Source organism: Mobula hypostoma, chromosome 18, assembly GCF_963921235.1.
Source record: "Mobula hypostoma chromosome 18, sMobHyp1.1, whole genome shotgun sequence".
Taxonomy (NCBI): Eukaryota; Metazoa; Chordata; class Chondrichthyes; order Myliobatiformes; family Myliobatidae; genus Mobula; species Mobula hypostoma.
Window position 1 is genome coordinate 52926188 of NC_086114.1, and position 22190 is coordinate 52948377.

At 44.3% G+C, this 22190-nt stretch overlaps 1 protein-coding gene across 4 annotated transcripts in view; it reads left to right on the forward strand.

Annotated features, from left to right (window-relative positions):
• The window catches only part of znf592 (zinc finger protein 592), a 221210-nt gene that overhangs the window by 67697 nt on the left and 131323 nt on the right, over nucleotides 1-22190 (forward strand). The window contains exon 1 of one of the 4 annotated variants that reach the window (XM_063070874.1): nucleotides 9626-10783. The exons of the other annotated variants lie outside the window; for them this stretch is intronic. The gene's annotated coding sequence lies outside the window, so the exon portion shown is untranslated. Of the gene's footprint in view, nucleotides 1-9625; nucleotides 10784-22190 lie in introns of those variants that run through there. 4 annotated transcript variants of the gene reach the window in all.

Consider the following 22190-nt stretch of genomic DNA (forward strand, 5'->3'; position numbering starts at 1 on the left):
TCCCGGACCACAATAACAAGGGTCGTCCCATTCCGACTTAGTTTTCTCTCGCAAGGGCTTAGTAGGAGGGGGAGGGGTATTGACCGCAGAGTTATTGCAAAACTTCCTACAGTACCCCACCATCTCCCAGAGCCTTCTGAGGGCCCTCTTGTCTGTCGGGCTTGGAAGGTCAGATAGCCTGCACTGTACCTTGTATCGCTGCCAGCTGCCCCTGTGTCACCACAGTTCCCAGATAAGTGACCTTCGCGTGGCCGAACTCATTTTTTTTCAAGTTTCGCTATCAAGCTGGCTTCAGACAACCGTATTAAATTGCCAATACACACCTCTGTGTCCATCAGCCCTTTAGTCACTGAATTACTCATTATATATGGATGTTGTTTACTAGGCTGGCCTATTGTAACAGACACCACCCAACGTCCCAGTTCTTTGCATCGCCTCGGGACAATCAAACACACGGGTGCGAGTCGTTTAATTACTTCTCCTAAAGAGCCGCTTTGTTCGGGGATTAAGGGAGAGACCTTATCAGTAGACCTGGCCAAAACAATAGCCTTCTCCCATCTGATCGATCCCATACTAATCTTTTCAAAATGGTTTTTTTCTCTTATCAGGGGGCCCCTAGCTTCATTGATTTCCACGCTAACACCGACTAGGTTTGTTAGCATATCAAAAGCCTGTGACTGTCTCAGTTCGCGTCGGTCATGATCAATAACATCCTTCCCCTTGGGCAGCCGGTAAACCTCTTCCATGATTCCACCAACTGTTTCCTCCAGCACCGCAAAATGTCCACCGGGGGGTACCTCGTGGGCCATGTTAAAAACCTCATCCCCATAACTCTTTTGCACCAACCCCCATTCCTCATCTGCGGGCACGGTACTTGGTCTCCCTTTCTTCCTCAGCACTTCCTCCTCCGCACAATAGTCTACTAGTTCCCTTGTCAAGTCTGTGTCAGAGAGAGCTGTCTCTGCCAAAACCATCAGCCCCTCGTCTCACTCCCGCGTCTGCACAAATTTTTTCCTGGCTACTGCTACGTCTGTCCCAGCTCCCTCACTACCTCTTGTCTCACTACACTCCTCCTTTTCATTTTCTACCCCCTTCTCGTACAAGGTTGGCAGAAACGTTTCAGCAAAATTTACCACCGCAGCTAAATTCACTACTGCAGCCCCATGATGAACCTCGAGTCCATGGGTGGGGCCTCACTGCTGGCAGGCTGACCTGTCAATCTCACGATTGGGAACACGATTCCCCCGGCGACGTCATTACCGAGCAAGACTTCCACGCCCTTCATCGGTAATTCGGACCTCACCCCGATCGTGACTAGTCCAGAGACCAGGTTGCTTTGTAAGTGTATCTGGTGCAAAGGGACTGACTCTGTCCCTTCCCCAACACCTTTGACCTCTACCTCCCCAGTCTGGGTCTCTGAGCTAAACTCTAATACACTCTTCAGTATTAGTGACTGACACGCTCCCGTGTCTCTCCAGATCCGCACTGGAACTGGTTTTAATCCCTCCTTCACTGACACCAATCCGGCCGAGATAAACCTCTCGCGCCCTTCCTGAACTTTGGCAGACCTGTCCTTCCCTAGCGGTTCGCTTAACAGCTCGATACAGCCATTCAAAATCGCTGTCTTCCCTTTTCCCGTCTCCTTCTTTGGGGCAAAGCACCTGGACGCAAAGTGTCCGACTTTCCCGCAATTATAACAGACGACCCCAGGAGACTTCCTACCAGACTGCTCCCGGTCTACCTTATCCTTCTCACTAGTCCCCGGCTTACTTTCTGACTTTTCCGGCGGACTCTCCCCGCCGTCCTGACTACCCTTCTGGTAGCCTTTACTCGGGGCAAACTTCATTTTATGCGTCAACGCATACTCATCCGCTAACTTAGCAGTTGCGGCTAACGTGGCTGCCTCTTTCTCATCGAGGTAGGGTCTCATACCCTCAGGGATACAACCTTTAAACTGCTCAATCAGGATCAGCTGCAGCAGTCTGTCATAATCCCCCTCTACCCCCTTTGAGGTGCACCAACGCTCACAATATGTCTGCATCTCATGGGCAAACTCCAAATACGTGCGGTCCCACTGCTTCCTCGCATTCCGGAACCTCTGCCGGTATGCCTCCGGGACCAACTCATAAATCCTGAGGATGGCCTCTTTCACCACCTCATACCTCTGGGCATCTTCCGCGGACAAAGCCGAGTAAGCTTCTTGGGCTTTCCCTTTCAGTACACTTTGAAGCAAAACAACCCACTTATCCCTCGGCCAGTCCTGACTTATAGCCACTTTTTCGAAGTGGAGAAAGTACCGATCCACTTTGGTATCGTCAAATGGGGGAACCAACCTAACCTCCTGGGTCACCCGGAACCCTCCACCTTGGTTCGGCACGAGCCCCTGCTCTGCCCTTATCCTTAACTTCTCCAATTCGAATTCCCTTTGCCTCTGTTTCTCCTCTCTCTCCAACTGTCTGTCCCTCTCTTTCTCTTCTCGCTCCAACTGTCGTACCCGGAACTCGTGCTCGAGTCTCAGTTTTTCAAGCTGCACCTGTACCGCGTCTCCGGCAGGTTTTTCAATAGACACCACTCCCAGCTCACCTTGGGGAAACACACCTTTAGATACATAGTGCTCTACGATAGCTCTGTGTATCTCCTCTCTCCTCATTGTCAACTTCCCCTTAGCAAGATTCAACCGTTTGGCCACGGCTACCAATTCCGATTTCCTGGCATCCTCTAATGCCTCCAAGGTCGGCGCCTTTATAAATTCCTCAGCCTCCATTTCTGCTGTTTGTCTTTTCTTTCTTTCGGGAATTTTAACCAAATCAATTTACTCCGTCCCAAATTTAGCGTTCAAAATCGCGGACGAGGACCCCACTTATGTTACGTACCCTGTAACTGGGTTGCCAAACCAGCAGAAATGGATCACTCAGTTGGAGTCTGGATTACTAAAACTAAGAAAGTTTTATTAAAGAAACAAGCAACACAGTAATCGAAAGGATGATAAATGCAACAGTTCAGCAATGATAAACACACAGGTGCACAGAATTAAGATAACAGGATCAATCAAGCTCTATCGTTGTCTAGGGGTAAATGACCAATTTCAAAGTGACAGAAAGTTCAGTCCAATTTAGTTCAGTTCGCAGTAATCGTTGCCATGGTGATGGACAACGTGGGGGAGGGAGAGAGAGAACGAGAACGACTGATCATTCAGAACGGCTTCCACTCACAGACCTGCGATATTGCTCACAAGCAGCTTTCGGGCGAGTCCTTTGTGATGTCACCTGGGGTCACCGACTGTGACCCCCTCCTCCAGATACGGTCGATCCTCTGCAGTGAACCCGGCACCGAAGCGAGGGTGGACACACACCAGGTTCCCACTGATCGTACCTTTCCACCCTGTGCGTTTAAGGCCCGGTACTTCCCACCGACTTGTGAGAGGCCCACCGCTTCCAGGGTCTCGTGACCTTGGGTGTCGTGTGTGTCCTGCCTTAGCGAACCTGTCCCTTTTTATCCCCCTGCTGGGGTACCGCCTGTCCATCACTTCAAACAGTTCAGGGTTCAAAAGGGGAGCCGCTCTTGACAATACCCAGACTGATGCCTCCTTCATTATCACCTCCAAATGCTGCTTCATTGTGTTCCTTATCTCTCCCTCCCCTGAGGACAGGTGGCAGACCACTGCTGATGCCACTGGTGCAAGCCCAGGGATATATGCGAGGGGTGATTGATAAGTTCGTGGCCTAAGGTAGAAGGAGTCAATTTTAGAAAACCTAGCACATTTTTTTTTCGACATAGTCCCCTCCTACATGTACACACTTAGTCCAGCGATCGTGGAGTATACGGATCCCTTCTTTGTAGTTGGCGTCATGGACGTCCAGAAGTGGTCCACAACAGGGGTGATTGATAAGTTCGTGGCCCAAGGTAGAAGAAGATGAATTATTAGCTTCAAACTTTCTGCATTTTCGCTCAAAGAGTTGAACTGCACGTGCATGTAACGAGAGCTGTATAATTCATCTCCTTCTACCTTAGGCCACGAACTTATCAATCACCCCTCGTATTACTTCATAGTCTTATTCACAGTCATACTTTATAGATCCCGTGGGATCTCAGGAAGCAGCACCAATGTAGTCGTCAATGTAGCGAAGGAAAAGTTGGGGAGCAGTACCAGTATAGGTTTGGAGCATAAACTGTTCCACATAACCAACGAAGAGGCAGGCATAGCTGGGGCCTATGCGAGTGCCCATAGCTACACCCTTGGTGTGAATAAAGTGGGAAGAGCCAAAAGAGAAGTTATTAAGTGTGGGTACCAATTCTCCCAACCAGAGGAGGGTAGTGGTGGTGAGGAACTAGTGAGGTCTATTGTCCAGAAAGTAGTGGAGGGCTTTGAGGCCTTCTTGATGGGGAATGGAAGTGTATAAGGACTGGACATCCATAGTGAAAATGAAGCGGTCGGGACCGGGGAACTGGAAGTTATTGAAGAGGTGGAGGGCATGGGATGTATCCTGGATGTAGATGGGAAGGGTGACAAAATGGAGTCCAGGTAGGCAGATACAAGTTCGGTGGGACAGGAGCAGGCAGAAACTATGGGTCTACCGGGACAGTCAGGCTTGTAGATCTTGGGGAGGAGGTAAAACCGAGCGGTCGGGGATGTGGGGAATTATGAGTTTAGTGGCTGAGGATGGAAAGTCTCCGGAGTTGATCAGAGCGGTGATGGTACGGGAGACAATGGTTTGATGTCTTTTGGTGGGGTCCTGTTCCAGGGGTAAGTAAGAGGTGGTGTCAGAGAGCTGCCGTTTGGCCTCAATGAGGTAGAGGTCCGTCCGCCAGACTACTATGGCACCACCTTTGTCAGTGGGTTTGATGGTGAGGTTGGGATTAGTGCGGAGAGAGTGGAGGGCAGTGCGTTCAGAGGGAGTGAGGTTGGATGCCTACCTGGACTCCATTTTGTCACCCATAATTCAGTCCCTCCCCACCTACATCCGGGATACATCCCATGCCCTCCACCGCTTCAATAACTTCCAGTTCCCCAGTCCCAACCGCTTCATTTTCACAATGGATGTCCAATCCTTATACACCTCCACTCCCCATCAAGAAGTCCTCAAAGTCCTCCTCTACTTTCTGGACAATAGACCTCACCAGTTCCCCACCACCACTACCCTCCTCCGGTTGGCGGAACTAGTACTCACACTTAATAACTTCTCTTTTGGATCTTCCCACTTTCTTCAGACCAAGGGTGTAGCTATGGCCACTCGCATGGGCCCCAGCTATGCCTGCCTCTTCGTTGGTTATGTGGAACAGTCTGTGTTCCAAATCTTTTCTGGTGCTGCTTCCTGCACCCATGCTGCACTCGTCAATTTCATCGACTTTATTTCAAACTTCCACCCAGCCCTCAAATTCGCTTTGTCTATCTCGGACACTTCTCACCCCTTTCTCGATGTCTCGGTCTCCATCTCTGGAGACAGACTGTCCACTAACATCTTCTACAAGCCCACTGACTCTCATAACTACCTCAACCATACCTCTTCCCACCCTGCTACATGCAAAAGTACCATTCCCTATTCCCAGTTCCTCTGTTTCCGCAGCATCCGCTCCCAGGATGAGGCTTTCCATTCCAGGACATCTCAAATGTCCTCTTTCTTTAAGGATCGTGGTTTCCCTTCTGCAGTCATTAATGATGCCCTCACCCGCATCTCCTCCATTTCCCACACTTCGGCCCTCACCCTATCCTCCCGCCACCACAACAGGGACAGAGTTCCCCTTGCCCTCACCTACCACCCCACCAACCTCCAGATCCAGCACATTATCCTTCACAACTTCTGCCATCTTCAACAGGACCCCACCACGAAGCACATCTTTCCCTCTCCACCCCTCTCCGCTTCCTGTAGGGATCGGTCCCTCCGCGACTCCCACACGTCCCTCCCCACGGATCTCCAACCCGGCACTTATCCCTGTAAGCGTAACTGCTACACCTGTCCCTTCACCTCCTCTCTTGCCACCATTCAGGGCCCCAAACAGTCCTTCCAGGTGAGGCAACACTTCACTTGTGAGTCTGTTGGGGTCATCTATTGCATCCATTGCTCCCTACATCGGTGAAACCCGATGCAGATTGGGGGAACCGCTTCGTCGAGCACCTCCGCTCCATCTGCCACAACAGACAGGATCTCCCGGTTACCACCCACTTCAACTCTGCTTCACATTCCCATTCGGATATGCCCATACATGACCTTCTCTACTGCTATGATGAGGCTGAACTCAGGTTGGAGGAGCAACACCTTGTATACCATCTGGGTAGTCTCCAGCCCCTTGGTATGAACATTGAATTCTCCAACTTCCGGTAATTCCCTCCCCCTCTCTTCCCCTATCCCTATTTCACTCTGCCCCCTCCCCCAGCTGCCTATCACCTCCCTCATGGTTCCGCTTCCTTCTACTACCCATTGTGACCCCAGCATCTGCAGAGTATTTTTTTTATTAAACTAGAACAAGTGCAGAAAAGATTTGTCAAGTTGTTGCCTGGACATGGGGACCTGAGTTACCAGGACTTTATTCCCTGGAATATGGGAGATTGCGCAAGTACCCCAATAGAGGTAAGTATGAGGAGCAAAATCAACCTAAAAGCACACATCGTCAACATGAGATTCTGCAGATGCTGGATATCCAGAGCAAGACATACAAAATGATGGACGAACTTGGGTCAGACATCATCTATGGAAACAGTCTCTGTTTCAGCTCAAAACTCTGCCCTGGGTTAGCAAAACTCTGAGAAAGGGTTGGGCATGTGGCTAGCAACCCCATCCTGCAAAAACCCAGTGCTACAGAAATGCTAACTGAAGCTCCAAAGACCTTAAGGACTCTGGTGAGCTGCTTTCAGCAGCCTGTGCTCCATTAGGGGTGAGGGGCTTAAGTAAAAGTAACTAAGTTTCGGGCCAAGAACTTTTATCAGGTCTCGGCCTGAAATGTTCTCTGTTTATTCATTTCCATTGATGCTGCCTGACCTGCTGAAGGTGTGCTAGAAAAAGGATTGCATAGGTTGAAAATTAGAGATGAAAGATTTAAAAGGGATGTCGAGAGCTGCTGTTTCACGCAAAGGGTGATGTGAATTTGCAGTGAGTTATCAGAAATAGTGATTGAGGTAGGCGTATGGGCAACATTCAAAAGCCATCTAGATATATGGATGGGAGAAGTTTAGAGGGCTGTGGACCAAATGTAGGCAGTTGGGATTAGCTCACTGGGCGATGCAATCAGAATGGATGAGTTAGGCCAAAGGCCTTGTTTCCATGCTCTAACTCTGACCATGACTTCCATAAATTAATGTGGAAGTGGATTTCTTGACTACCTCAGATATCACAGATGAAACAGCGGTAAGAGTAGAAGATTAAATGGACTTTAGGAAAAACCTTTGCAGAGGTGACTGAACAATTTGGCAACTGCAGTACAGGCAGACGGATCACAGAATTAGTGGGGAAATAGTGAACAAATTGAAGAAATGTGTCTATGTAAATATTTACAGTAGATTCTAACAATCTTGTAGAATGAAGCTAACATTGCATAAAATGAGGAAATGCAATGTAGATCAAAGGAAATAATAAGAGCATTGATCAGCCTCTCCCAACCTATGGTGTGCATTTAAGAAGACATATAACAGGAAAGATGGAATTGAGTTAGAAAAGGGAACTAACTGAGTACATAGTGAGAAGTAATCCTGAGGGACTAAGTGCCATAGAACAATAGGTAGAAGTGGAGAAACTGGTTTGACAGTGTAAGTGTAAAGAGTGAGCCTAAGGGGAAAATGGCACAACAAGGCTATGGGTCACAGCTGGTGAATGAAAGCAGCAGAAAATCATTATAGGTGGAGCGGAAAGCATTAGGCAAACAGTTGAAGTAAGTGGTATTGTCATGGTCAGCACAATGCTTGATGCAGTGGGATAAATATTTAATTTATTGGGAAGTATGTTGTTGATTTGTACATTGGCTAGACTTTCTTGTTTATAAGTGCTTTGGAGTTTAACTTGACCAAGAATTTTCAAGATAATGTATTTTTAAAATTACAATTTTTATTCACAATTAACCTGTACAATTGTTTCTGGATTGTAATGTATAAGACTCTGTTAGTGATAGTGTCCCCCTAGCAAACTAAAATTCCAAGTTCAAAAAAAGTTCAAAATACATACTGTGTATGTCACCATATACAACCCCGAAGTTCATTTTCTTCTGGGCATACTCAGCAAATCTACAGAATAGTAACTATAACAGAATTAATGGGAGATCAATCAGAGTGCAGAAGACAATAAACTGTGCAAATGTAAATATAAATAAATAACAATAAGTAACAAGGACATGAAATAACAAAATAACAATAACAGGAGCCCTTAAAATGAGAGCCTAGGTTGTGAGAACATCTCAATGGATGGGCAATTGAATGTATGGCCCATTGTTCAAGAGCCTGATGGTTGTGGGTAGTAACTGTTCTTGAACCTAGTGGTACAAGTCTTAAGGCTCTTGTACCTGTTGGTAGCAGCGAGAAAAGAGCATGGCCTGGGTGGTGAGGATCTCTGATGATGGATGCTACCTTTCTATGAAAGCATTTCATATAGATGTGCTCAATGGTTGGGAGGGTTTTACCTATGATTTATTTGCTGGGCTGAATCCAATACATTTTGTAGGATTTTCTGTTCAAATACATTGGTGTTTCCATACCAGGCTGTGATGCAGCCAGTCAATACACTCCACTACACATCTATAAAAGTTTGTCAAAGTTTTAGATGTCATGCGGAATCTCCGCAGATTCTACTAACCTATAGCATACTAGACCTGGAGTGAGAGTTTAAGACAATTTACATTAATGACCTGAGGAAGGTCCAAAATACAAGGTTTCCAAGTTTTCCAATTAAATGAAAATTCATATAATCGTCATTCTACAGTGGGATATAGATTGAGTAATTGGGCTAAAACCTGGCAAATGCTGTTTTTAATGTACTGAGTCTGAGGTCATGCATTTTAGTAAGAGGAATCAAAAGGTAGATTCGTAAAAAAAAAAAGTAGAGACCAAATATGTGAAGTTCAAAGGATCAAGGTGTTCCAGTATATATATAAAAATAAATAATGCAAAGAGAGGGAAGAATATTGGGGTAGTGTTCATGGGTTCATTGTCCATTCAGAAATCTGGCAGATCAGAAATAACATCTCCACGCTGATGATCAGCACAGCAACCTCAAGGATGCATGCTTAGCCCACTGCTCTACTTACTCTCTCTACACCCATGATTGTATGGCTAGGCACAGCTCAAACACCATTAGTAGATATGCTGACAACACAAAGATTGTTGATAGAATTTCAAATGGTGACAAGGAGGTGTACAGGAGTGAGATAGATCAGCTGGTTGAGTGGTGTCGCAGCAACAAACTTGTACTCAGCATCAGTAAGATCAAGGGATTGATTGTAGGCTTCAGGAGGGGGAAGTTGAGGGAACACACCAGTCCTCATCGAGGGATCAAAAGTAGAAAGAATGAGCAGTTTCAAGTTCCTGGGTGTCAACGTTTCTGAGGATCTATCCTGATCCCAATATATTGATGCAGTTACAAAGACGGCGCGATAGCTGCTATATTTTATTAGGAGTTTAAGGAGAATTGGTATGTCACCAAAGACACTCACAAATTTCTACAGATGGACAGTGGAGAACATTTTAACTGGTTGCATCATGGTCTGGTGTGGAGGGGCCACTGAACAAGATCAGAAAAAGCTGCAGAAAGTTGAAACACAGCCAGCTCCATCATGGGCACTAGCCTTCCCAGCATCCGGGACATCTCCTAAAGGCGATGCTTCAAAAAAGCAGCATTCTTCATTAAGGACCCTCATTACGCAAGATATGCTTTCTTGTTGCTACCATCAAAGAGGAGGTACAGGAATCTGAAGATGCACACAATGTTTCAGGAACAGCTTCTTCCCAAAGTACATGAATCACAAAAACTTGATATGTAAGTTCACCAAGTAGTTAAGAAGATAACTGACATGTTTGCATTATTGTGAGAATAGGATGGTATTGTTACAGCTGCATATGCTATTAGTGAAGTCACACCTGAAAAGATTGTGCACAGTTTTGATACCCTTGTGTGAAAAAGGATATTGTAGATCTGGAGGCAATCCAGAGGTGATTCATTGGGGATGAGAAAGTTTTTCTATCAAGAGAGTCTGGGTAGTTTGAGTATTCCATGAAGTTAGAAGAATGAGGGGTGACCTTATTCAAACATACAAGTTCCTAATGGGTGGGGCTTGATAAGGTAGATGTTGAGATGGTTTCACTAGTGGGGGAGTCACAAGCAATGAGACTTGGCTACAAAATAAGGACCAAATCATTTAAAACTGAGCTGCTTAGAATTTTTTCCTGAGTGAGAGAAATCTCTAGAAACCTCTGCCCCTGAGGGTGGTGGTACCAGATCAGTAGATATATGTATGATGGAGATAAATAGTTGAACAGTGACGGTATGTGGGAAGCTGGTATTGAAGAGGAGATGAGATCCGCACAAACCAGCCACAATTGTACTTATTAGTGGGACAGGCTTAAAGGACTTAACGCTACTATATGTTTATGTCTTAAAGGGTGGTGTAAAATTTCTGAACAATTTGCCCCAGACCTTTTAGTTATGGTGCAGTCAGAGAATGGAGTGAGGAGTAAGTGGAACACAGATGATGGAAGCAACACATATCAAAGTTGCTGGTGAACGCAGCAGGCCAGGCAGCATCTGTAGGAAGAGGTGCAGTCGACGTTTCAGGCCAAGACCCTTCGTCAGGACTAACTGAAGGAAGAGTGAGTAAGGGATTTGAAAGTTGGAGGGGGAGGGGGAGATCCAAAATGATAGGGGGGGAAGGGGGAGGTTGGGGGTGTCAATGGAGAGGGGAGATCTTTCTAATCTCCCCCTCCCCCCTCTGATCCCAGCTCTCATCCCCCCCTCCCCCCTCTGATCCCAGCTCTCATCCGTGCCAGGTCTTTACCATCCCCTCCGACCTTCAACTGTCGGAGGCAGAACGCTCTGTTCTCAGTAAGGGCCTCACGTTTGTCCCCCTTCGCCCACACCTCAGCGAGTTCCGTGTTCGCCATGATGCGGAACTTTTCTTTCTCCGTCTCCGAGCCTACTTCTTCGGCAAGGACTCTTCCACCCCCATCAATGACCCCTTCTCCCGTCTTCAACCCTCCTCTTCTTCATGGACACCCCGCTCTGGTCTTCTGCCTGCTCTGGATCTCTTTATCACTAATTGCCGACGGGACATCAACCGTCTCGACTTCACCGCACCTTGTCCCCATTCCAACCTCAATCCTTCGGAACGCTCTGCTCTCCACTCCCACCGCACTAATCCTACTATTATTAAACCCGCCGATAAGGGGGGTGCTGTTGTAGTCTGGCGTACTGACCTCTACCTTGCCAAGGCACAGCGACAACTCGCGGATACCTCCTCTTATTTACCCCTCGATCGTGACCCCACTAAGGAGCACCAGGCCATTGTCTCCCACACTATCACCGACTTTATCCGCTCAGGGGATCTCCCATCCACTGCTACCAACCTTATAGTTCCCACACCTCGCACTTCCCGTTTCTACCTCCTACCCAAGATCCACAAACCTGCCTGTCCTGGCCGACCTATTGTCTCAGCTTGCTCCTGCCCCACCGAACTCGTTTCTGCATACCTCGACACGGTTTTATCACCCTTTGTTCAATCGCTTCCGACCTATGTTCGTGACACTTCTCACGCTCTTAAACTTTTCGATGATTTTAAGTTCCCTGGCCCCCACCGCTTTATTTTCACCATGGATGTCCAGTCCTTATATACTTCCATCCCCCATCAGGATGGTCTCAAAGCTCTACGCTTCTTTTTGGATTCCAGACCTAATCAGTTTCCCTCTACCACCACTCTGCTCCGTCTAGCGGAATTAGTCCTTACTCTTAATAATTTCTCCTTTTGCTCCTCCCACTTCCTCCAAACTAAAGGTGTAGCTATGGGCACCCGTATGGGTCCTAGCTATGCCTGCCTTTTTGTTGGGTTTGTGGAACAACCTATGTTCCGTGCCTATTCTGGTATCTGTCCCCCACTTTTCCTTCGCTACATCGACGACTGCATTGGCGCTGCTTCCTGCACGCATGCAGAACTCGTTGACTTTATTAACTTTGCCTCCAACTTTCACCCTGCCCTCAAGTTTACCTGGTCCATTTCCGACACCTCCCTCCCCTTTCTAGATCTTTCTGTCTCTGTCTCTGTCTCTGTCTCTGGAGACAGCTTATCCACTGATGTCTACTATAAGCCTACTGACTCTCACAGCTATCTGGACTATTCCTCTTCTCACCCTGTCTCTTGCAAAAACGCCATCCCCTTCTCGCAATTCCTCTGTCTCCGCCGCATCTGCTCTCAGGATGAGGCTTTTCACTCTAGGACGAGGGAGATGTCTTCCTTTTTTAAAGAAAGGGGCTTCCCTTCCTCCACTATCAACTCTGCTCTTAAACGCATCTCCCCCATTTCACGTACATCTGCTCTCACTCCATCCTCCCGCCACCCCACTAGGAATAGGGTTCCCCTGGTCCTCACCTACCACCCCACCAACCTCCGGGTCCAACATATTATTCTCTGTAACTTCCGCCACCTCCAACGGGATCCCACCACTAAGCACATCTTTCCCTCCCCCCCCCCCTGCATTCCACAGGGATCGCTCCCTACGCAACTCCCTTGTCCATTCGTCCCCCCCATCCCTCCCCACTGATCTCCCTCCTGGCACTTATCCGTGTAAGTGGAACAAGTGCTACACATGCCCTTACACTTCCTCCCTTACCACCATTCAGGGCCCCAAACAGTCCTTCCAGGTGAGGCAACACTTCACCTGTGAGTCGACTGGGGTGATATACTGCGTCCGGTGCTTCCGATGTGGCCTTTTATATATTGGCGAGACCCGACGCAACTGGGAGACCGCTTTGCTGAACATCTACGCTCTGTCCGCCAGAAAAAGCAGGATCTCCCAGTGGCCACACATTTTAATTCCACATCCCATTCCCATTCTGACATGTCTATCCACGGCCTCCTCTACTGTAAAGATGAAGCCACACTCAGGTTGGAGGAACAACACCTTATATTCCGTCTGGGTAGCCTCCAACCTGATGGCATGAACATTGACTTCTCTAACTTCCGCTAAGGCCCCACCTCCCCCACGTACCCCATCTGTTACTTATTTTTATGCACACATTCTTTCTCTCACTCTCCTTTTTCTCCCTCTGTCCCTCTGAATATACCTCTTGCCCATCCTCTGGGTCCCCCCCCTTGTCTTTCTTCCCGGACCTCCTGTCCCATGATCCTCTCGTATCCCCTTTTGCCTATCACCTGTCCAGCTCTTCGCTCCATCCCTCCCCCTCCTGTCTTCTCCTATCATTTTGCATCTCCCCCTCCCCCTCCAACTTTCAAATCCCTTACTCACTCTTCCTTCAGTTAGTCCTGACGAAGGGTCTCGGCCTGAAACGTCAACTGCACCTCTTCCTATAGATGCTGCCTGGCCTGCTGCGTTCACCAGCAACTTTGATGTGTGTTGCTTGAATTTCCAGCATCTGCAGAATTCCTGTTGTTTACAGATGATGGAAGTTATAAGCAACAATCCTCAAAATTGAGAGTGTGATATGTTGCCTACCAATGCAAGTGTAAGAGGAAACTTAAATCACCTTGAAAAGATTCAGGAAAAGGTCGGAGGCTTTAATAAATAGAAGTATTCTGGAAGAAACTTGTTGAAATTATTCTATAACAGACCAAAGAAGTATTTGTCAGAGCTATGCCACATTGACCATAACTGAAGGCAAAACCAAATGATGAAAATAAAAGAGAGGTAAATTGGAGATACATTGGAGCAGAAAAAAAAGTTAGTGTATCTGACTAAAAGGTATTCAATATACGAATGGGAGTTATAGGATTACATTGAATTTTGGACTTGCATTCAGTTTGGGTAGTATGAAATGGTGCCTGTTGCTGAGTCAATGCTGCAAAATGCTTAGGGCTGAGAAATCTATCTTGGAGGACAAAGTCCCTTCAGTAAAGAAAATGATACATTAAAGTATGCTGTGGAGAATTTGGCATAAGGATATAATGGACGCTGTTTATAAGTATCAGCTAAGAGATCTAGAATGTATAAATGCAAAGATTAGTTACGTATATGGTTTTGGCAGAGTAGTTTCAATGAGGGTTTTAACTTTAATGAAGGTTAGGAAGAGCAGACTAGAAGGTCATAATTTTTTTAAAGTCTGGTGATGGAACAGCCATATTGGTTTAATAAGTTTTGTTTTAATTAGAAATCTAACTGAGCATAAACATTGAACCAGCAGCAATTAAATGTGATCACATTTGTTGCTGTGTTTGGAAGAGAGTAATACAAACAAGTGATGAGATTGTAGAAATAAGGAAGGCTGTCTTCTATTAGATAAGGCAGAGACAGTTCACTGTAAACTGTGCAGGTTCATTAAATGGCTAACTGGGAGTTGCTTCACCAAAAAAATGATATGGAACCAGTCTGGACCTTTTTGAGTAAGGGGACTATAGGTCAAAAAAATCTGCAGATGACAAAAGGGAAACCAATAACACAAAACGTACGTTAATGCAAAATGTAATGGTGATAGAGAGAACAAAAGGAAAATGTGTATCAAATTAGAAAGATCTGCAGAAAAAGAGAACGGAAAGAAAATTGCATGGTATGTCAAAACACAAACCAAGTTGTTTATATTCACCAAGATAATGGTTAGGAAGAAAATGGGCCTCATGAAATTTGATAAGAGTACATGAAACTAAAGAAATAGTGGATATTGAATATGTGAATGAATTTTTAACACTAAGGAAAGTGTTATCATCCTGGATATTCCAGGGAAATACTGAATTGAAAATGAGAACTCACATCAATAAAATAATATTGTTGTGTACTGTCATAGAATTGAAGGCCTATTTAGTGATTTGATACCTCTGTCATTGGGAGGAGGTACACAAGCCTTGAAGACTCAGACTCAATCACTTAGGCAAAGCTTCTTCCCCTCCACCATTAGATTTCTGAACGGACTGTGAACACTACCTTGTTATTCCTGTTTCACATTCACATTTTTTGATGTGATAGCAAATTTTACATATCAAAGTCAGTGGTGATCCGATTCTGATATGGAAATTGTAAAATCAGAGGGAGACAAGATAATCGGCAGTTACTCTAATTATCAGAACATAACTGATGATTTGTGATCTGTCTTTGACTATGCCATATTTATTAAAAGCAAATAATGGAAAGGAAATCCAAGTTTTATACTAATTTTATATGGACAACATAAAGAAACACTGCTGATTCAAGTATAAAATAACAAAAATATTAGTAGGTTAAGTGATTTGGACAAAGTGGTGGTAAACAGAACTCTTATACACTCTAATATGAAGTCATCCAATTTGGACCTTAGAAGGATAGAGCAGAATTTTCCAAATAAGGGAACATGATGGTGTAAAGCATGTTGTCTGTCTATATGTGTAGTTCATTATAATCTTCTGAATGGAGAACAGCAACTCCCCCAAGCTATGGAATGATCTGATGTGCTCAAGATACAAGGCGAATTTTTAATAAATCTGTAGCTGCTGGATATCTAAAACAAAAATGGGAAGTGCTGGAAGAAGTCAGCAGATCTGGCCGCATCTCTTGACAAGGAAACAGTAAATATTTTACTTTCAAGGCTTTTTAGAACCGAGAAAAGATTTTTTATAGTTTACAATGTAAAGGTGTACTAATTCAGTGAATGCAAGAAAGTTATTCTCACAGACAGAAGTCCATGAAATGGTGGTGTAAACCCAAATATTTTCAGGAGTGAAGTTTAGTAACATACAAATGGTGATAGTACTTTGGAATGCCGTTTTGCAAATGATAATTGATGTTACAATTGCTCGTTTTAAATCTAAGAGTTTTGTTGACTATGAATGTTAAAGGAATGGAAGAAAAGTGGACGAATGAATTTTTGTCACAAATGAGCTGTGATCTCATTAAATGGTAGAACAAACTTGAGGGCTGGATTGCTCAGTCTTGTTCCTTTGCTCATGGTTCAAATTACATGTACAGTATGTCACCATATATAACCCTGAGATTCATTTTAATTTTTTGTGGGCATACTCAGTAAATCCATAATAGAATAATAACTATAACAGAATCAATGATATATAATTTGTCTTTTGTTTAACCAATGTGCAAAACACAACAAACTGTGCAAATACAAAAAGAAAGGAACAGTAATAAATAAATAAGCAATAAATATCAAGAACATGAGATGAAGAGTCCTTGAAAGTAAGTCCCTAGGTTGTGGGAACATTTCCATGATGCATCGTGTGATGTTATCCCCTTTGGTTGAGGGGTAATAACTGTTCCTGAACTTGGTGGTGTGAGTCCTGAGACTCCTCTACTACCTTCCGATTGGCAGCAGCAAGAAGAGAGCAAGTCCTGGGTGGTGGGAATTCCTGATGATGGATGTTGCTTTCCTTTGACAATATTTCTTATGGGTGTGCTCAATAGCAGGGAGGGCTTCACCCATGATGGACTGGGTATCCAGTACTTTTTGTAGGATTTTCCATAGAGTGTAGAGAACTACTTGGAAGATATTACTGAATATGAAGCAAAGGCAGTTTTCTCTTCACTGAAGTGGTTCCAGTTGCATTTAATGTTTAACAAGCCTTGGGATTGACCTGTTGGGCACAAAATTGAATAATAATGAGTATAAACTGACACATTTGAGCTTCAAATTGACCGTAAAAGGAAACAATTACTGATGTGTGTGTCAGTTTGTCAAAGTAAATACATGTGAGTAGCTTTCTTCATGAGAATTTTTGGACCTGTATACAGCTTGCTTGAATTTTTTACATACATATAAACAATTTTCCTTTTTTATAAGTATGTTTAACCATACCATTAGAATTGTCCCTTCTGCAAGGGAATTTTAGTAAGAGAACCAGTTTAAGATGGCAAATACTGAATTGAGCTTTAAAAGCTAAAAATACTCGGGTCGTAGAAAAGGGCAGCACAGGACAGACCATTTAGCGTGCTGTGTCCACACTCCATGATGCCCATGTAAACAAATTCCATATCCTTATATATGATCTTTTAGATGTGGTTATCTTTTAGATATAGATTCTGCCAACTCCATCACTCTGTATATATTAAACTTCCCCCTCTCACCTTAAACCTATGCCATCTAGCATTTGATGTTTCTACCCTGGAGAAAAAGACTGGCTATGTGCTCTAACTTTGCCCCTCACAATTTTATTCACCTCTGTCAGGTTGCCCCTCAGCATCCAGTGCTCCAGAGAAGCAATCAATTTGTCTAACCTCTGCTTCTAGGTGTTTCTCTAATCCAGGCAACATCCTGATTAACCTTTTATGCACCTTTTCCAAATCCTTCATATCCTTCATGTTGTGTGTTGCGCAGATCTACAGATAGTACTTTGAGTGTGACCTGGACCAGTATTTCATATGACTGCGACATGACTTGCCAACTTCTCAGTGCCCTGACCAATGAAAGCAAATATGTGGTATGTCTCCCATACCACCCTGTTTGTGTTGCCACTTTCACAGCGCTGTGGACTTGACTGTGTACTTTTCTCTTGTATTTGATCTCCTAATGTGCAACGCTTTCTACTTGTTCAGAATTAAATTTTATCTGTTGTTTCTATGTCCATATTTCCAAATATCTGGTCTGTTGTACTTTTGACAACTCTTACTATCTACAACTTTGCCAATGTTTGTTACCTATAAAGTCACTAATCATCCCGTGTACACTTTTGTCCAAATATATAACTCACAAACAACAGAAGTCCCATCATTTAACCTGATGTAACAGACATCTAGTTAGAATAGCTCCCGTCCACCACTACCTACCCCATGTCTCTATAGGCAAGTTAATTTTAAATACAGTTTTCAAAGTCACCATGGACCGTGTGCACCTTAACCTTCTGGATCAGCTTACCTTGTGGGATCTTGTTGAATGGTAAGGTCAGGTGTTCTGTGTAAAAAGAGGAATAAAATTAACATTATCTGATGAGAGAACTGGAAAAGCAATTTTTAAAAAGGAACTTTTAGAGAAGCTGATAGGAGGGATAGATGGGACAATGGAAATAACTATCAAACAATGAGACCAAGTCAAATGGGTTAATGATCTAGTAGAAAGTGGTAATATATGATATGAGTCGTACAAAGCTGTACTAGTGGAGAGAGAGAAATCAAACCAAAATCTCAGATAACTTGCAATAGAAATTGCCAGTACTCATGCAGAAAGAAAAGACAAGAACAAAGTTGAAAAATGCAGTGTTAAATCCAAAAGGCAACAGCATGTCCTGATTGAAGGTATGTGTTCTTGCATGGTGCCTCCTATAACAGTGCAAGGTACCACAAATGGATAGGTCAGAGTGGTAGAGATGGGAATTAACGTGGTAGACAACTGAAAGCTTGGGGTTGATGCTCTGGACTAAACATGGGTATCTCATGAAGCTTTCATCTGATTCGTGTCTGGCATCTCTGTAGAAGGGACCACTTTGTGAACACTGAACATGGGACAGTAAATTGAACCAAGTGCAAGTGAATTACAGGTTCACTGGGAAACACTTGAGTCTCTGTGAGATGAGAAGGGAAGAGGTGAACAGATATATGATGCAGATCTTCCATTGTACAGGAAGTTATTAGTGAGGGTAAAAGACCAGACCAGGGTGCTACAAAGAGAATGGACCCTGTGAGATGCTGAAAGTGGAGAGGAGTTAATCTCCAATCTGAAATACTAACTTTCTATTTTGATTGTCTAACCTACTGTTGTGTTTCTGTTTTATTTAATATTTTCTGTTTTATTTAATATTTCCAACATCAGCTTTTATGATTGCTAAACAGTTTGGTTGAAGTGAATACGTCAGTTTGGTTTACAGAGGGCTGTGTGTCTTGGAATGTGTTTTTGAAATGAGTGAGGGGAGTAGAAATTGTTTTCATGTCAAGTGTTCTAATTTAGTGGTTGATAGAAGAGAGGTGGTGATATTAAGACTGAAATAGAATTAGAACCACTTGATATGTCATGCCAACACCAAAACAAATGCTATTACCAATACAAAAAATAATGCTGGATCTCCTGATCCTGGTAGGACATATGGAGCAGTCATATTAAAGCTAAGGTGTGAATTCTGGATGTGACAACCTTCTGCCAATGTCAAGGCATGTAAAACCAAAGGTTATGTAAAAACAAATTATGTTGATTGCATCTTTTGGTTATTGCTGCCTGAGATAAATATAGGGCTAAATAAGAAGAGAAATGATTCTCTGCCCTGCAAGTTTAGCAGAAAGACGGCAGGAATTTTATTTATATTTTAGTATCCCAGACTCTTAAGAGAAATTTGTCGTTTCCAAAATTGCAGTATCTCTAATCTATGCATTAGATTAATTTAGATTTTCTGTAACAAATGAATGTGTTTTGATTTTAGTGGATCTGAAAAAAGTCACAATACCTGTAAGTTTTTAAATGCTAATGGTATGTTGAGCACAGATGCTAAAAGATTCCATATGAGGAATGGTTGGTGGGGGTGGGGGTTGAAAGGTGAGAAGGGAAAGCTTAGTTTGCTTTATTCTGTTATTTATTTGCTGTTTTTATTTGATTTACTTGTAGTCCATTTAGGTTTGGGAACAAGTTCAAAAGTAACGACGGAGGGGAGTGCTACTTTATGTTTCGCCTATCTTTCTTTTGTGTAATCATTGGTGAAATCATTGGTCAGGGATACTATTACAGCGACAGAAAGAGTGGGTAATGTAGCAGGATCCTCTTTTGAGTCAGTATGGGTGGAAGTCAGGAACAGGAAGGGAGCAGTTACTCTATTGGGAGTATTCTATAGGCCCCCTTGTAGCAGCAGAGATACAGAGGAGCAGGTTGGGAGGCAGATTTTGGAAAGGTGTAAAAATAACAGGGTTGTTATCATGGGTGACTTTAACTTCCCTAATATTGATTGGCACCTGATTAGTTCCAAGGGTTTGGATGAGGCAGAGTTTGTTAAGTGTGTCCAGGACGGATTCCTGTCACAGTATGTTGACAGGCCGACTAGGGGGAATGCCATACTAGATCTAGTATTAGGTATCAAACCGGGTCAGGTCACAGATCTCTCAGTGGGTGAGCATCTGGGGGACAGTGACCATCACTCCCTGGCCTTCAGCATTATCATGGAAAAGGATAGCATCAGAGAGGACAGGAACATTCTTAATTGGGGAAGGGCAAATTATGAGGCTATAAGGCTAGAATTTGCGGGTGTGAATTGGGATGATGTTTTTGCAGGGAAATGTACTATAGACATTTGGTCAATGTTTAGAGATCTCTTGCAAGGTGTTAAGGATAAATTTGTCCCGGTGAGGAAGATAAAGAATGGTAGGGTGAAGGAACCATGGGTGACAAGTGAGGTGGAAAATCTAGTCAGGTGAAAGAAGGCAGCATACATGAAATTTAGGAAGCAAAGATCAGATGGGTCTATTGAGGAATATAGGGTAGCTAGAAAGGAGTTAAAGAAAGGGCTGAGAAGAGTAAGAAGGGGGCATGAGAAGGCCTTGGTGAGTAAGGTAAAGGAAAACCCCAAGGCATTCTTCAATTATTTGAAGAAGAAAAGAATGACAGGAGTGAAGGTAGGACCAATTAGAGATAAAGGTGGGAAGATGTACCTGAAGGCTATGGAAGTGAGCGAGGTCCTCAATGAATACTTCTCTTCTGTATTCACTAATGAGAGGAAACTTGATGACGGTGAGGACAATATGAGTGAGGTTGATGTTCTGGAGCATGATGATATTAAGGGAGAGGAGGTGTTGGAGTTATTAAAATACGTTAGGACAGATAAGTATCCCTGGGGCCTGATGGAATATTCCCCAGGCTGCTCCAAGAAGCGAGGAAAGAGATTGCTGTGCCTCTGGCTAGGATCTTTATGTCCTCGTTGTCCACAGGAATGGTACCGGAGGATTGGAGGGAGACGACTGTTGTCCCCTTGTTCAAAAAAGGTAGTAGGGATAGTCCAGGTAATTATAGACCAGTGAGCCTTACGTCTGTGGTGGGAAAGCTGTTGGAAAAGATTCTTAGAGATAGGATCTATGGGCATTTAGAGAATCATGGTCTGATCAGTGAGAGTCAGCATGGCTTTGTGAAGGGCAGATCGAGTCTAACAAGCCTGATAGAGTTCTTTGAGGAGATGACCATATAGATGAGGGTAGTGCAGTGGATGTGATCTATATGGATTTTAGTAAGGCATTTGACAAGATTCCACACGGTAGGCTTATTCAAAAAGTCAGAAGGCATGGGATCCAGGGAAGTTTGGCCAGGTGGATTCACAATTGGCTTGCCTGCAGAAAGCAGAGGCTGGTGGTGGAGGGAGTACATTCGGATTGGAGGATTGTGACTAGTGGTGTCCCACAAGGATCTGTTCTGGGACCTCTACTTTTCGTGATTTTTATTAACGACCTGGATGTGTGGGTAGAAGGGTGGGTTGGCAAGTTTGCAGACAACACAAAGGTTGGTGGTCTTGTAGATAGTGTAGAGGATTGGTGAAGAGTGCAGAGAAACATTGATAGGTTGCAGAAGTGGGCTGAGAAGTGGCAGATGGAGTTCAACCCGGAGAAGTGTGAGGTGGTACACTTTGGAAGGACAAACTCCAAAGCAGAGTACAAAGTAAATGGCAGGGTACTTGGTAGTGTGGAGGAGCGGAGGGATCTGGGGGTACATTCCACAGATCCCTGAAAGTTGCCTCACAGGTAGATAGGGTAGTTAAGAAAGCTTATGGGGTGTTAGCTTTCGTAAGTCGAGGAACAGAGTTTAAGAGTTGCAAGGTAATGATGCAGTGTTATAAAACTCTGGATAGGCCACACTTGGAGTACTGTGTCCAGTTCTGGTCACCTCACTTTCGGAAGGATGTGGAAGCATTGGAAAGGGTACAGAGGAGATTTACCAGGATGCTGCCTGGTTTAGAGAGTATGCATTATGATCAGAGATTAAGGGAACTAGGGGTTTACTCTTTGGAGAGAAGGTGGATGAGAGGAGACATGATAGCGGTATACAAGATATTAAGAGGAGTAGATAGAGTGGATAGCCAGTGCCTCTTCCCCAGGGCACCACTGCTGAATACAAGAAGACATGGTTTTAAGGTAAGGTGTGGGAAGTTCAAAGGGGATATTAGAGAAAGGTTTTTTACTC